General features: G+C 45.4%; 1 protein-coding gene across 2 annotated transcripts in view; it reads right to left on the reverse strand.

Moving 5' to 3' along the window:
• Window positions 1-11,987, reverse strand: part of SLC6A15 (solute carrier family 6 member 15) — a 69,311-nt gene extending 57,324 nt beyond the window's left edge. The window contains exons 1-2 of one of the 2 annotated variants that reach the window (XM_019480957.2): window positions 11,794-11,987; window positions 6,971-7,025 (exon numbers count right to left, since the gene is read on the reverse strand). The gene's annotated coding sequence lies outside the window, so the exon portion shown is untranslated. The remainder of the gene's footprint in view (window positions 1-6,970; window positions 7,026-11,793) is intronic. The other variant, XM_006267903.4, reaches the window with a different exon arrangement.
• Between the last annotated feature and the right edge of the window lie 3,343 nt (window positions 11,988-15,330).

Raw genomic sequence — 15,330 nt, forward strand, 5'->3', positions numbered from 1 at the left:
ACATATAGTACTATCAACCAAAGCAAGTGGTGATTATGGTGCTGGCCAGTTTAAACTCTAAACCTTGTCTCTATGGTAAAATCCAGGAAATTTAAAGCTAAGATTAATCTTACAAGAAATCTAAAGGTACTTAACTGCACAGTTAATACAGTCAAACAAACTTAATTCTTCCCTGGAGTGACACCATGTCAAAATGTTTTGATTAGTGTTTGTGTTTCCAGAGTTAATTTATTTTAGACACATTTGAGTTTTTCTTCTCTCATGCCAATGGTATAAATTAGAGCCATTCATCATCTCTTCCAATTTTTAGCAAATCCATGTGGCACAGAATCAAAAAACTACAACTTCCTTTCGGTATTTCATAGAGCTCAGCTGCAGAGGTGAATCTACCTTAATATTTTACTATAGGACTTCTATCCTTTGTTGTAATAGATTCCTTGATTGTAATATGGAAAAAATATTTTTAACTTAATAAATATACTTAACTTTTTCACAGTTGTGCAAATGTTAAAAACAGCACAATACCATATACCACAGGTATCCTTGAAAAATTTCAAAATGTCTTCAGCGAAGCAATACCATTTAGTATAAGCTATACTGGTAAATGAGGCCAGTGTCAACAGAAATTCATGATTAACCATTGTTCTATCATGCATGATGCATTCAATTAATTCAATTAATTACATACACACACATTATATATATGATTATATATATGATTCTCATTATATGAATGCTTCTCAACTAGGATAGTTGAGATACTTGAGATACTATTAAAGGTGCCATGGGATGCCACACGTCAGCACTGGTAGGTGTGCAAACAAAATTCTAAAGCAGTGGTCTCCAACCTTTTTAGGTAGGAGATCACCTTTGGCATTTAAAAGCAACCCAAGATCTACAGTGTGCCACTACCACCCCACTTCCCCCTCCCCTTCCACCCAGCAGGTAAGTCTGTGGAGAGGGAATTGGGGGGGGGGGGGAAGGGGCAGATCGATGCACAGGGAGAAAAAATTACTTTGGGGCACACCTCCCCAGCAGGTAAGTCCCACCTGGCCGGGGCCCCCCTCAGCTTATCCCTTGTCCTGCCTCTGCGGCACTGTCCCTCACCGCGGGAGCCTCTATCTAGCCCCTGCCCCTTCCCTCCCCCATGAACTGACCTGCTGGGCTGGGGCATGCATGTGCATGCACATGGGCACTCAGCCCCCCACCCCAGCCTTGGATCACCTCCAAGAGGCTCCAAGATCTACCACAAGAGGGTCTGAGATCTACCGGTGGATCAAGATCCACTGGTTGGTGACCAGTGTTCTAAAAATAAATCCAAAGATTTCACATAGGAATATATAGTGTTGAAAATATTCTGAGATGTTATGGACTTTCTTAGTGCTTTGCAACAGAAAAAACTGCTCTATTATTTTTATGTACTCAAAAGAAGGGTGAAGACTAAGAGCTGGCTTCTGAGGTATCTCAGGCCTATCAAAGGGTGCCTCGAGTATATCAAGGGGTACCTTGAGTCTTAAAAGGTTAAGAACCACTGATACATATCTATATCTATATCTATATCTAGATATAGATGTATATATGTATATATATCTATACACGTGTGTATAGATATATATATATAGAGAGAGAGAGAGAGATCTATATATCTATCTATATATATATAAAACTATATTAAATTGAATTGTGATTGGATACTTTATCATCTCTTACATTCATAAGTTGTTATCATCAGTAACTTCCAATATGGCTATGCAACTGCCAATAGCTTTATTGTTCTTGCACTTCTAGGATTTGGAGGAATTATGGGTAGGAGTACACTAAACAACCTGGAATGGTAAGTGTTGGTTCTGTTATCAATACTGATCTTATATGAATCCATAGCAACACTGTATCACAGATTATGGACAGAAGGGTCTATATCCTATTCCATCTCTAACACATGGTACTTTGTGCCATTTCTAGACCCTATTTTTACCTTTACAATTAGATTCGTCCTTCTGATAAGTCTTCAGGTAGATCCATTATGGCCACTTGCAGTCTGTTGCAACCCTATTTCGTTTGGGAAAGAACATACTTCTATGTAAGCCCTAAACATTTTAATCCAAAAAAACTGGGACTAGAAACTTATGAAGGAGAAGGAAAGCCCAGTTTTCTATCTAATAGCCTACTGGTTGGAGCACTTACCCCAAAAGTAGGAAATCATCCAAAGGGTGTCAGAACCATATCTCCCAATTATCTGAAAAGAATCCTGGCCCCTGGCCTTGGGTTAGGCAAGGTGAGGTACACCTGCATTTCCTGTGGAAGCTGGCTCAGCTGGCAGCCAAAAAAGCAAGATAGTGATTTCCATTGTGGCCCACTGATATGGGTGTTCTGGATTGTGGCCAGACTGCTCTTTCTGCATCACTCTTATGACTATATAATGCAGAAACAGAATGGGGGAGAAGCAACCAGGCCAGTGACTATGTCACTGAATCACAATTCCTCTGACTTGCTTTCCTTCTTGAGCCACTTATATTCCTCTTAAATGCCCACTGCATTAGCTTCAATGCAGGAGAGGTAAAGGATGACTTCAGCCCTGCCTTTTTTTTAGACCACTTTGCTAGAAAGCAAAAGATGTTCATTTAAGCCTCGAACAGTGGTGCTCAATCTTTTTGCCCTGTGGGCCAGATGGGCTGTACCTGGTCCATCCGTGGGTCAGATCTGGTACACAAACGGACACAGCAGGGCATGATCCAGCTGCATGAAGGAAGACAGAGAGTTGCTCTCCCCCATCCAGCCATGCTTGGGGAAAGAAGCATGACTCAGCCCTGATTCTGCCACATGGAGGGAGGGAGCATGGCCTGGCCCCAATCCAGTGGCCCAGCTCCAATTTGGCTGCTCAGGAGAGAGGGGGCATGGCCCTGCTCAGATCTGGCTGCACAGAGCTTGGGAATTTGGCAGTGGAGATGGGATGGCAGTATTAATTGCCACTGCTCCCTGCCGCCAAATGTCTTGGCTCACGAGGAGTCCCATGGGCTAGATGCCATGGATCTGTGGGGCAAATTTGGCCCACAGGCCAGGGGTTGAGCACCCCTGGCCTAGAACATAAGCCTTTCACTTCCAGTATGAATGCCCTAACCACTAGTGTGCAGCCAATATCTAGACTAGGGACAGACATTACACATAAATCAGTTTAAGTGATCAGAGACTGGTTTAAACCTGTAACAGAACAGACATTCAGGGCACATAAACTACTTTCAAAATGGCCAGAACTGGTTTGAGATAAACCTGGTTGAATGTAGTATCAGACTTAACTGATTTGGCTCAAACAGGTTTATGCAATGTGTCCCAGACCCCTTGATGATTTAAGATAAATCAGATTCCCCCAGCATGCCAGCATGCTCTCTGGGCTGGGCGGGGCTCTCTGCTCCAGCCACAGGGCTGACCCCGCCCCTCTGCTATCTACCCAGAGCAGGGACTGGCCTTAGCAGAGACACTGGCCAAAATGGTCCCATTAGGGCAAAGTGGGCAGGGCAGGGGCTAATTCTTCCCTCCTTCTGCTTTTCCCAGGGTCAGCCTGTCTGCTGGGAAGCAGAGGGGAGAGGGCTGCAGTGGTGGCCCCTGGAGCTGGGAGAACCCGGCTGGAGGGAAGGGACAGAGCTGCAGGTGCGCTGCGCAGAGCCACGACAGAGGCAGCCAGCGCTGCACTAGGGGCAAGGAGTGCAGCCCCGTGCAGCCTGCCTAGTCGCTTCTATCTCCAGGGCTCCACGCCACACACCTGCAGGTCCACACTCACAGAGGGGAAGCCCTGTGCTGGGGGAAGCAAGGGGCAGGGCTCCCTCCACTCCTAGCAGAGTGCAGGAACTTGCACAGCAGGGAGCAGGGGAGACAGCAGGCTCCAGTGTGGAGCTTCCCCCACTGTGAGTGCTGGAGCTGCAGGTTCAGGGAGCAGAGCCCCAAGGATAAATCAACCTCCACTTCCTCCCCCCATGCAGTGCTGGCCAGAGCCATGCCTGAGCCAGGCACGAGTGCCCTGACCTCCCCGCCTGCTGCTGCTGCCAGGCAGTGGGGGCTGCATACCATGGGGGTAGTGTGTGGGGGTTCCTACACCCCCCACTCTCCCTCCCTCCCACAACCTGCCCAGCTGAGTTCTGTGGTCCCGCTGTCCCTCTGGGGCAGGACACAGCAGGGAAAGAGTTCCCCACAGCATGGAACACAGCCTCCCCCTGCCCTGGGGGGTGGGAGAAATGGGGGAGAAGTCCCCCTCTGGGGCTGAGCAGCATTCCACAGAGCTCCCTCTCCCCATCCTGCACGAATGGAGGAGAAGCAGGGGTAAGAGTCCCCTCTGGGGCCAGGCAGTCCTGTGTGCCGGGATTGCTCCCTGCTATAGCCGCTGGGGCCACGACCCCTCTCAGCTCAGTTTCCCTGTGGAAAAGAGGGCTGCTCTAGCTCCCCCAGGCTTCTGGCTTAAGCCACTGCAGGCATGTGCCGAACGTCTATCTACTTGCAAACTGGTTCGCACTCTGCAGGTTAAACTAGCCTGCAAAGACTGAATCAGTTCAGGCTCAGGCTTTTGGAATGTCTGTCACTAGCCACAGTGGTTTAAAGGAGCAAAGTGAGCCGCCGGCATTTGGAATTAACGCCTGCGAATAACCGTTCCAGAGAGGCAGTGTCACTGCATTACTGGAAATCTTCTATGCAGGCTTATGGCAACATGCAGCATTAACTTAATGGAAAATCTTGCCTTGTGGGTTAAATACAACCACTTTTTTTCTTCTAACTAGGCTTTTTAAAAAAAGTTCCTCAGTGACAGTGAAAACATTTTTGCTAAAGAAAGTCCAGTGTCAGACAGTATAACAACCTAGCATTTCTTTGTGATCATTTTAAAAGATACACTTTCTCACGTTTGATCAAAATGTAGTGCATATTATCAAAAACAGAGAAAGAGAGGTATCCAGGAATAAACATTTTTTAAAGTAAAAAAAATCTGAGTTCCACTTTATAGCATGAAATCTATGAGTAACCTCTTCTGACAAAATACAGAAAACCTAATAGAGCACCAGCAGACAAGAAGGCGTTAACCATATACTTGGGCCAAAGTCAAGGTGTAAAGCATAATGGAGTGATACAGGGCCAGGGAGTTGAGATCCCATTAGAACCCTATGAGAAAAACCAGGGAACTCTATAGAATAGAATCCAGTGTTGCATCCAGTTTCCAGAAGGTTAGGCTTTAACCCTGAGTCAAAATGACTGGGTTGGGTTTTGTTTCTTCCCCTTTTCTCTCTCCTCATTTTTCTGGGTGACTGTTCACTAAAAGCTGACTACTGCAAACCTTCAGAAAAAAAAAAAGCCTTGGAGAAAATACCGGTTAGTGAAAGTTTTTGTGACTCTGAAATCCCATGTACCACCAGTCAGAACTTCCTAGTGTATTAATGATTACAGAGCTTGGGGCTGATACACATTTATAGATTTAGGACAAATACATACCTTTTTACTTCAAGGTTTTTCTAAAAATTTGTTTTATTTCTAACTCCATACTAGTCTCCCAGGGTCTTCTGCAATTTTTCTAAAGGTAAATCTGATATAGAACACTTTTTCAATTCCAGCAGTTTTAAAGGGAGAGAGAGCTTAAAAAGAATAGATTTACATATATCTGTATATATAAATCTTCCCTGTCCTTTTAAAACCTTGGATTAATAGCTAAAATATAACTTCCGCATCTTCAGGTTTTTGTACCACTTTTGATTCTAGCTACTTTCATGCTCTCATGTCCATACATTATTGTGGCAGCGCACAAGTTTCATACACTGAAGAGTAGCATGTTTTCTTTTGGGGAACTTTATTGATCTGTTTGGTTTTGTTTTTTTTAATGGAGGGAAAACTTTTACACTGCAAATCACCAATAACAACAGCCAAAGAAAGGCAACCTTTTTTTCCCCTCTTTTCCCCGTTTTTGTGAAACCTCAGTTCAGTCTTGAATTAATTTGACAAGTGTCTTTGTGATGTTTGAAAGAACTTAACAGAATTGAAACTCTTTGTATAAAGGATAATTAATATGTGGCTCACTTGGAAAAAAGGTTCAAAGTACACAAACATGAACAAGTTAATAGTGATTAATAATAAGAGCTAGCGCACTCAGAATTGTAAGAAAATTCCCTAACCAATTATATGCAAACAAGGTTACTAAATTAAACAAACTGAATAGAAAATGACTAGAGACTATGTCTTAGAAAAAAAACCGCCTAATGATTAAATTAAAACATTATAATTGATTCAATTAAGACATTTCTCCTCTTATTGAAATATCAAAAAAAAAAGTCTCATGTTGACAGTTTTATATTCCAAACTGTGGGCCCAATCTTTCTCTACAGAAGATGATTCAAGTTTTACTATTTACTTCAGCGGGTGTGGAATGAATCCTTAGATTCAGAAAGGAAACTGCTTGTTTAAATATTCACACTGTTAGCAATTAAAGCATGTTACTACTTTGCATCAGGGAATTCAAGCCTGATTGAACCCCAACAGTACCTTGGCTTCAACATAAACTCAAGTAAACAATTTTCTCTGAAGTTTAAGGCTAAAGCAATAAAAGCAGGCAGGAAAGTAGAAAAAATAGCTGTCAAAAGATCCACCAAAGACTGACCACACCCCTTACATTCGAAACTGCATTTGTATCTAAAGCAAATAACTACACTGTGATTTTGTTGGAAGAAAAAGAAAATAGCTAAAGGTCCAACAGAGCTCCATAGGAACTTCATAAGCGGAAGCATCTGAACAGACACATTCCTGGAACATCTTCCAAGCACATGCTTTTATGGTCATCCTGCACATTCTTGCTCTTCACTGTCCACTACCACACCAGGGACCTCCATCATTATTTAAGCCCTTTTCCCATCATTTCAATTATTAGTGATCTTAGGCTCAATATCCCTTGTGAAGCATATCTGTTAAATCAGCCATCAGTATGTATTAATATATAACCACAACTTACTAGATATGTACTGTATTCCAAGCCAATTGTGTAGTATAATCAAAATTTTCACAACCTATTGGAAGAAAAAAAACCACAAAACAACTTTTGACTTGCAGTCAAATTTGGAAGTAAACACAAATACACATGACCCAGAGAACGTGTTGCTGTAATTAAAGCACCAGCATAACTAAAAAAAGTTATTTGTAAAGCCATTTTAATGTATTAAAGTACACTGGAACCCTAGTGCAACTCAACAAAGAGTCATAGCAAAGCGTAACTGAACATAAAGTAAAACTGTTTTTTTCATTCATGGGTTTTAAAAGGAACATCCTTTCCTCTGAAAGTGTTTAGATCCAAGAACACCTTCTGTTCATCTACTGGAAGCTGTATTAGAAAGTAATCTCTTTTCATTCTTTTTAAATGTTATATACTTTATTTTGATACTATCAAAACAAAAATATTAATAAAAAATGTGGGAATATCTAAATATAGCACATAATACATGCTAAGTAATACTAAAATGTTGCTAGGCCAGAAATCACAACGCTCATTTAGACGTTTACATAAAGTAAGGACAAAATTACTGTAAAACGTTTTTAAGTATTATAAAAGGATGACAAAAAGTCTGAAAAAGCAGAATTTATCATATTCTAGAAGTCTTGCTTATGTGTGATACACTGTTCCTATATATTAAAACTAGAAAAAAGTAAAGAAAGCAATTGATATTGTTCTACGATCTTTCTCTGGGTGGGAAGAAGTTCACATTCTGGTCCCCTCAGATCCATGTTGCTCTCAAGGACAGGTATTAGCATGGGTAGGAAATGTGGAAAGCAGCGTGTGAAAATGTATGGAGTTCAGACTGCAGAAGGTGACAGCAAACTGAACAGTTCAGTCCCATAAAATAAGTTATTTCACCTGCTATTTGCACACATACTCATTGACTACAATGAGAAAGACAGGATTCAGCAATCTGGATAAGAACTAGGAATCACAATTATATCCTCGTTCTGCCACTGAGTCACACTCTAACCTTGGGCAACTCACCTCTCCAGACTTTGGTTTCACCAACTAGAGAATGAAGATGATAGCCCTTATCTACTTATCTCTAGACAAAAGCTTCTGTCCACAGCTGAGTATGCTCAGCACCTTGCAGGAAACTCATAGGACTCAGCTATAATTGTAAACAATGGCTAAGCTGTAAATCACTGTAGATTGTATGAAACTTATTACCTAATAGGGCAAAAGTATTCTTTTGCACTAAAAGTGATTCTTTTTCTTTTAAAGGTAGTTAAAAAACAGTCCTTACACAACCAGAAATAGTTCAGCCACATGACACACCTCGAGGGAATTACATAGCTGCCAATACACTTGCCTGAACGGATGCTACTGATACTTAAGTCATGGGATAATTACCAAAAGAGCAGGGTAACAAAGAGGAGCCTGACAGAAAGGGGCATTATGGAAAGTACTTTGATATAAAGGATACCAGCATAACTAAAAACATACAGTACCCAATTTTAAAGTAATCGCTTCCTAAAAGTGTTTAGGGAAGACTGTTTGTGAAGTCATTCCAAGTTCAACCAGGTCTGGCATCTCCTTACAGAAAATGAAGCCAGCAATCACTTGGTTTGTATTTTTCATCCATTAGCATCTATAACTATATAAATGTTATAAAGATTAAGAGCTAACGACCCAAAATTGCTCCCTCTGGAGTCAACACAAGTTTTGCCTTCTATTTCATTTGGGACAAGAACATTCCTGCATGAGATGCTGCTTAATGTATTAAGAGCAGAGGCTTAGAGAACTCAGATTCCCCTGCCACAGCAGTGGATTTACTTTCTGTGGTAGCTATGGATATACTTCTCCTTCATCCTATGGAATTTCAGAAGGAATTCTCCCTGAGAAGATCCCTCCTACTCCTCCCTCCAAGTCAGTGGGGTTCTTCTAGGCATAACTAATCCCCAAGGCTAAGTACAGACGGTCAAAAGCCTGAGGCTGAATTGATTCAGTCTTTGCAGGTTAGTCTAAGCTAGGTAGATTGGAGCAATAAGCAAGTGAACACACATTCACTTTTGATTCCATAAATGTATCCACATGCCTGCAGTGTCCCGGGTTACAAGCCAGGGGGCCCTAGAGCAGGCCTCCCTGCTTGGCTGGAGCAGACAGCTTGGGACAAGGCTAGCTGGCCCACCCTGTGGGGGGAGAAGGGAGAAGGGGAGGCTATGGGGAAGGAGCAAAGTATGCTGGTATGCTAGGGGACTATGAGTTAACTTGAATATGGAGGGGATATGGGACAGAAGTTCAATATACTGATTTAACCTAAATCAGTTAAGTCTGATACTACATCTATCCAGGTTTATCTTAAACCAGTTTCAGCCATTTTGAAAGCAGTTTATGTGCACTGAACTTCTGTTGGGTTACAGATTTGAACCGGTGTCCAATCACTTATACCAGTTTACGTGTAACTTCTGTCCCTAGCCCAAAAGAATAACTTCTTTTACTGGAATTGGCTTTTGTCTTGCCATTTTTAGCACAATTATTCTGAAATAGCCTGGTCTTGCTTTCTGATAAATCCAACATTGTAAATGTTCTGTATACACTGGTTACACAATATACTTCTGCTTCATAAGGTTGTTTATGCTGTATATGTCTCGTCTGCACTACTTTTTCAGATGTTCACCTGTAAAAAAAAAAGTTAAAAGCTTTAGGACTGAAAGAAATTAGATCCTTGATGAAAGAGACCATGAAACAGTCGCATGTTACAAATACAGATTGAAATTGCATCAGCAGTTTCATGTCACTTAATTCTACTGGTGGCACATCTGAATAGCTAGGAAATGGCTCATTTCTGCATCCTAACTAATAGGAGGTTTTGTTCAGGAATCTTAAGTAAAAAACTGATCTCAGAGAACGAAGAACTAGGCCCTAACCAGCGTTATCTTAACCACTTCTATGTTACTAATCCAAACTGTGAATAATGGCTAAGAATCAAAATGGAGTAATTTTGACTTGGTTATTCCTATACTTATTAGCTATGTTCTCTTTATGCAAAGCAAGGAAGATCACCAAGGAGGATCACTGTTAAATTATCTGGGAAACAGGTTGTATAAAACATATATTTTGGGGACTATTCATTATGTTTTTTTAAAGGAGAAAGTTAGCTGAAGAATTTGTCTGAGAAAAAGTCACCTAAACGCACACAGCCAGAATGCAGAGGCTGATGAAACACCTGACTCATATGAAATCACTTATTTTTTACTCATTTATGTACTCTTGGATGAGTGGGGTGGGGAGGAGGAACGGAAAGAAATCAGCATCCTTATCTTGTCATACGCAGGGGAGACGTTCACAAAGCCCTACGCTGAGCAGTTAATTTTCTGCTGTGCACCAATACAACTAAAATCACGGTGCCTGACATGCAGCAATCCCCTATCTAAGACTAAAATGGCTGATCCAGACAGCAATTTCTGACCAAAAAAACCAAACAAAACCCATTGATGAAATGCAATTTCTTGCAAGGGGCATTTCCATTCTTCCGCACCCCGCTCCTCGCTTTGTTTGGCTGGGCAACAATGCGCTGGCAGCTCTGCCATGGCCAGGTCCTACATCCCACCCCCCCCAAGACAAAGCCTAGCAGAGAAAACCAAAACCCGCCTGCCTGGCTGTATCACACTTAGCAGCCCACAAAGGAATGCCCTGAAGATGGATGTTGGCATTAAGGAGCATGATCAAGGGAAGTCAAAAAGCAGAACACAAAAAATAAAACGGGAAGCATGAATCTCCCCCTCTGGGCTGTGGTGCAATGCCTGTGGAAGGAAGGGGGTCCTCTTTAAAAAGATGGGGGGGGGGGGGGATAAAAGCCTCGAGGGAAGAAGATGAAGGTTGAGGAGAGGTCCTCATTAACATACCCACCCAAACATGGCTGACATCACAGTGCACCAGCCGGCAGCCCGCCCGGGGCTGCTCCTACCAGACTGGCGGTGGGGCGCGGGGAGAGGGAGGGGGCCAGAGACAGCAGCGAGGAGGGAGCACCTCCCCCTCCCCTGCCTCTCTGTCCCACCTCGGAGCCCGCAGCTCCCTCCCTCGGCCCCGGGGCCAGGCAGCCTGACGCGCGCGCCCGACCTGTCGCGGGAGCGGCGCCCCCTGCCCCCAGCACGGCGAGGGCTTTGCCGGCGGGGAGGGGCCCCGCCTCCTGCAGCGGGCGGACACGTCGCCCCCTCGGCGCCCTCGGGGCACGGCCGGCCCCCGCGGATGCCTCGCGCCTCCCGCACCCCCGGCCGCCGCGAACCAAGATGGCTTAGGCATCCACTCATATCATATACGTATATGCACATGCACGCACAGACACACGCACACACTCACATAGACACGTACAGATACATACGCACCCACGCGCATACACACACACATACACTTAGGCACATGCACACGCTCGTCCACACATACACAGACACACGCGCACACCCTCCCTCACGTATACACAGACACAGGCACACGCAAACCTGTATCTACACACAGAGCGGCACCCATATACATCTGCACATGCACACACTCACATAGACACACGCACGCACATGCAGATACACACCCACGCGCATACACACACACCCACGCGTATACTTACTCACATGTACACGCTCACCCACACAGAGACACACGCACATATCCATCGGCACATGCACACATACGTACACACGCGCACGCGGGGGTAAGAGCCAGGCTCCCCCCCCCCTTCCCCTCCCCCATTCAGCAGCATCCAAGCCCGGAGCACCCCGAGGGCACGGCTGTGCCCCCCCCCCCCCACGGGGCGAAGCCCCCTCGGCCGGAGCCGGGCCCCTCACCTCTCCGGCGGGGCTCGCGCCGGCGTGTGGGGCTTGGCCCGGCGTCCTCGGAGTGAATGAATGAGCGAGCGGGTGTGTGTGTGCGGGTGTGCCCGGGCGAGAGGCGGACAGCGGGAGAGGGATGATGGAGACGCACATGTGCCCGGCCCTCCCTTTGCAGCGCCTGTTTAAAGACTAGCACAAGGCGAGAGGGGCGGGAGGGGGAGGGGAGCAGGGCTGAGCGGAGCCGGGGGAGCCGCACCTCCCTGACGCAGAGACGCTGCAACACCCGCCTGCAGCAGCGGCACCAGAGGCTGAGGGCGCGGCGGGGAGAGGCGGGGGAGGCCGGCAGCGCCGCTGGGGGCTCTCGTGCTCCCCGGGGAAGTCTCTGCTCCGGTCTGCAGCCCCCTGCCCGAGCCAGCCCCACCCTTGCTCCGCGCTGGAGCGGGGATGCTGCAGCGCACCCCGCCCTGCCACATGGTGTCTTTCTCTCGGGTTACTGCCCTGCCCTTGGCCTAGTGCCCACAGTGTGGCTGGGCTGAGAGTGAAGGGGGTGCTAGGTGTGAGGACCGATAGAAAGAGGGGAGACAGCAGAAAAGGCACTTGGAGAGACCCGGACCTTATCCGAGAGGGCAGGGAGGTGATGCTGGGGTGGGTGAGGAGTGGGGCTGGGGAACGAGGAAAGAGATGGGGGGGGGCATAGAAGTAGTGGAAATGGTAGGGGAGTAGATTTGGAGAAGCAGTAAAGTGCCTGGAGGTGAAATTATCCTGAGGCAAATAAACCTGGAAACAAGCAGAATTCCAGGAGTGACAAAGCACCGACTCCAGCCGCCATGCCGCGCACCCGGGTGTGTGAAAGCTTGCAGCCCTCCATGCCCCTTCATCATTAGATACCTAACTAAACACCATAAAGCAGGGCGTCTCAACCCCTGCTCCATGAGATCCTTTTAAGGGTGATGCAGGGTACCGTGCAATATTAGCACTGTTAGGTGTACAGACACCAACGCAGGATTCACAAGAGAAACCCCAAGGTTTCAATTAGCATTCAGAACATGCTGCCCTGTTGTGGTCTTTCTGAGTTCTTTGGGACAGAAGAATTGCTTGATTATTTTTCTGTAGCCAAGGAACGAGCAAAAGCTAAGAGCCGGCATTTTTTTTTTGAGGGGTGCTCAAGTCTAAAACGATTGAGAAGGATTGTCATAAACGATTGTCATAAAGGCAATATACCTGAAAATAAAGCCCTAGACTGCAAAGAGCTGCTTAACACAACTCAACTCCCCTCAAAATATCCCCACAATCAAAGAAAGAGGACTTTTCCCAAGACACACCCCATCCAGGACAAATGACTTCACCCCCCCCCCCCCCCACCTCCCGAACAATCTGTTCCCAATAAGGGAGTGTTATTCCTCTCTCCAAAACTTTCCTATACATGCCCCAACTGGAACCGGAAAGTGAGTCCCTCCCCCAGAATCTCCCTCTGTACATCCAGCCTGCGGAAGAGAAAATTGCTGACCGTGCCCTGAGAACATTATATACAAACACCTAGAAGACAAGGAGCTGCCACCTTCCAAAGCATCTTCCTCCACATCAGAATAGGGCTCTGCCCCCTAACTAGTCACAGTTCCCAAGAAGTGGCCTGCCCCCATGATCTGTGTCTCCTAAATATACATGCAACCCAGGAAGAGGGTGACCCCACCCTCCTGACTGACAGTACAGCAACCATTTCCAATGGCTGACTTCTCATGTGCCTGGGATGCATCTGAAAAGTCCAGACATGTAGCAGGGAAGAAGCAACAGCATGGTGATGCAGCTGTGACTTGAAGACATACTCTGAGCATAGAACGTGGCATGATCCACAGACCAGCTATGGACCAGTTACCATGGCCTCTCACAGCAAAATAATAATAATCATAAGGAAAAGGATATGTTCCCCCCTTTCCCCCCTCTCTCTTCTTGAACACAACCACTTTCTAAGCTTGTATTAGATTTATTTTGAAAATACATATATAGGTTCTGAATAGAAAAAAGGAGGTCTTTAGGAAAGAATGCAAGGTAAAAGAACGTGTTCAAAGACATAGTAGTAAATCAAGCCAAGGCAATAAAGATATTTTGTCAAGGTATATAGAATAAAATGGTAAACTGGAATGAGAAATTAAGTTAGTTTTTATCTTAGAGAGAAGAGAGAGAGAAAGTATATCTGTATTTCTCTGTCAGTCTGTGTATACCAATAATTATTGTACAACTGAAATCTAGCACATACAAAATACAAGTAAAACATTTTAATAACATTTTTACAGTGCAAAGGCCAAACCAATATTTTCTTTACAGAGGGCACGTCTACAAATGTGCATTTACTGCACAGTAACTGAAATTACTGCTCAGTGTGGGCACATGTCTACACATGCACGCCCATTACTGCACAGTAAATATGGCAACTTATGCTAACTTGAGGATAAGTTTGATACCTGCATCATGTTAGTTACTGCACAGTAATGCATGTATAGACACCTTACTGCACAGCAACACTGTGTGTGTGAACTGACTTGGGACTAACTTTAGTTCCAAGTCAGTCCGCACACAGTGTTAATGCACTTTAATGCCTGCATGTGTAGTTGCCAACCTACTCCCACTTACTGCACAGTAATTTACTGCTCAGTAAATTTAAGATGGCATAAATGCACGTGTAGGTATGCCCAGAAAGTGGTCAAATGAATCTCCCTTTGCTAATGTACATTCCCTTGTAGTTTGTGAAGTATTGTTTGCTTAAACTACTTCAGGGTAAACTTACATTCATTTTTTTACTTCACTTTTCATGAAAGACTTGTGAAAATGTTGTCTATTCTTTGATATTGTCAATGTTCCAGTAGTGCAACAATGGGTGGGTGATGGGGGCATGAGCACTAAGCACCAGTGACATAGCAAGGGGGGCAAGCAGGGCAAGCACCCCAGGTGCCAAAGCAAAGGGGCACCAACAAGCACTACCCAGGTGGGGCAGGGCACAGGACACAGCCACAAGCGGCTCATTTGGAGGGGTGTGGGGATAGGGGAAGGGTGGCTCCCACAGCTGCATACACTCTCAAGAAAGCACAGGGGGGGGGTGGCCCCCACATCTGTGCACGGGGCAAGGGTGGGCTGCTGCTGTGGGCTTTGCCCCAGGCACCAAACTTTGTTGTTATGGCACTGCTGGGCACTGCTGAAGTGGGGGTGCCAGAACGGAGCTGGAGGGGGGCACACACCCTCTCACAGCCTACAACTTCTCAGGTCAAGCTCTGGCTCTGGCAGTGGGGAGTAGAGAGAAGCAGCAACACCTTACTTGGCAGAAGCAAACCAAGGTTTGCGCCTGCAGAGTAAAGAAGGGGAATGTTACCCTCTTTTCACTGCCAAAAACTTCTGTGTTTTTCAGCTACTCTGGGTGCTCCTCCACTTTGCACCACAACTTTCTCTGCCTTCCCCACTTCTACAGTTTTAGTTAGTACCAGAACCTACAGTCAGAGCAGTGAAAAGGCAGAGTGCAAGAAGCACAGTACTGCCCAAGGGTGCAGTATTAACTGGTTACAC

This window comes from Alligator mississippiensis, chromosome 4 (genome assembly GCF_030867095.1).
Source record: "Alligator mississippiensis isolate rAllMis1 chromosome 4, rAllMis1, whole genome shotgun sequence".
Lineage (NCBI taxonomy): Eukaryota > Metazoa > Chordata > Crocodylia > Alligatoridae > Alligator > Alligator mississippiensis.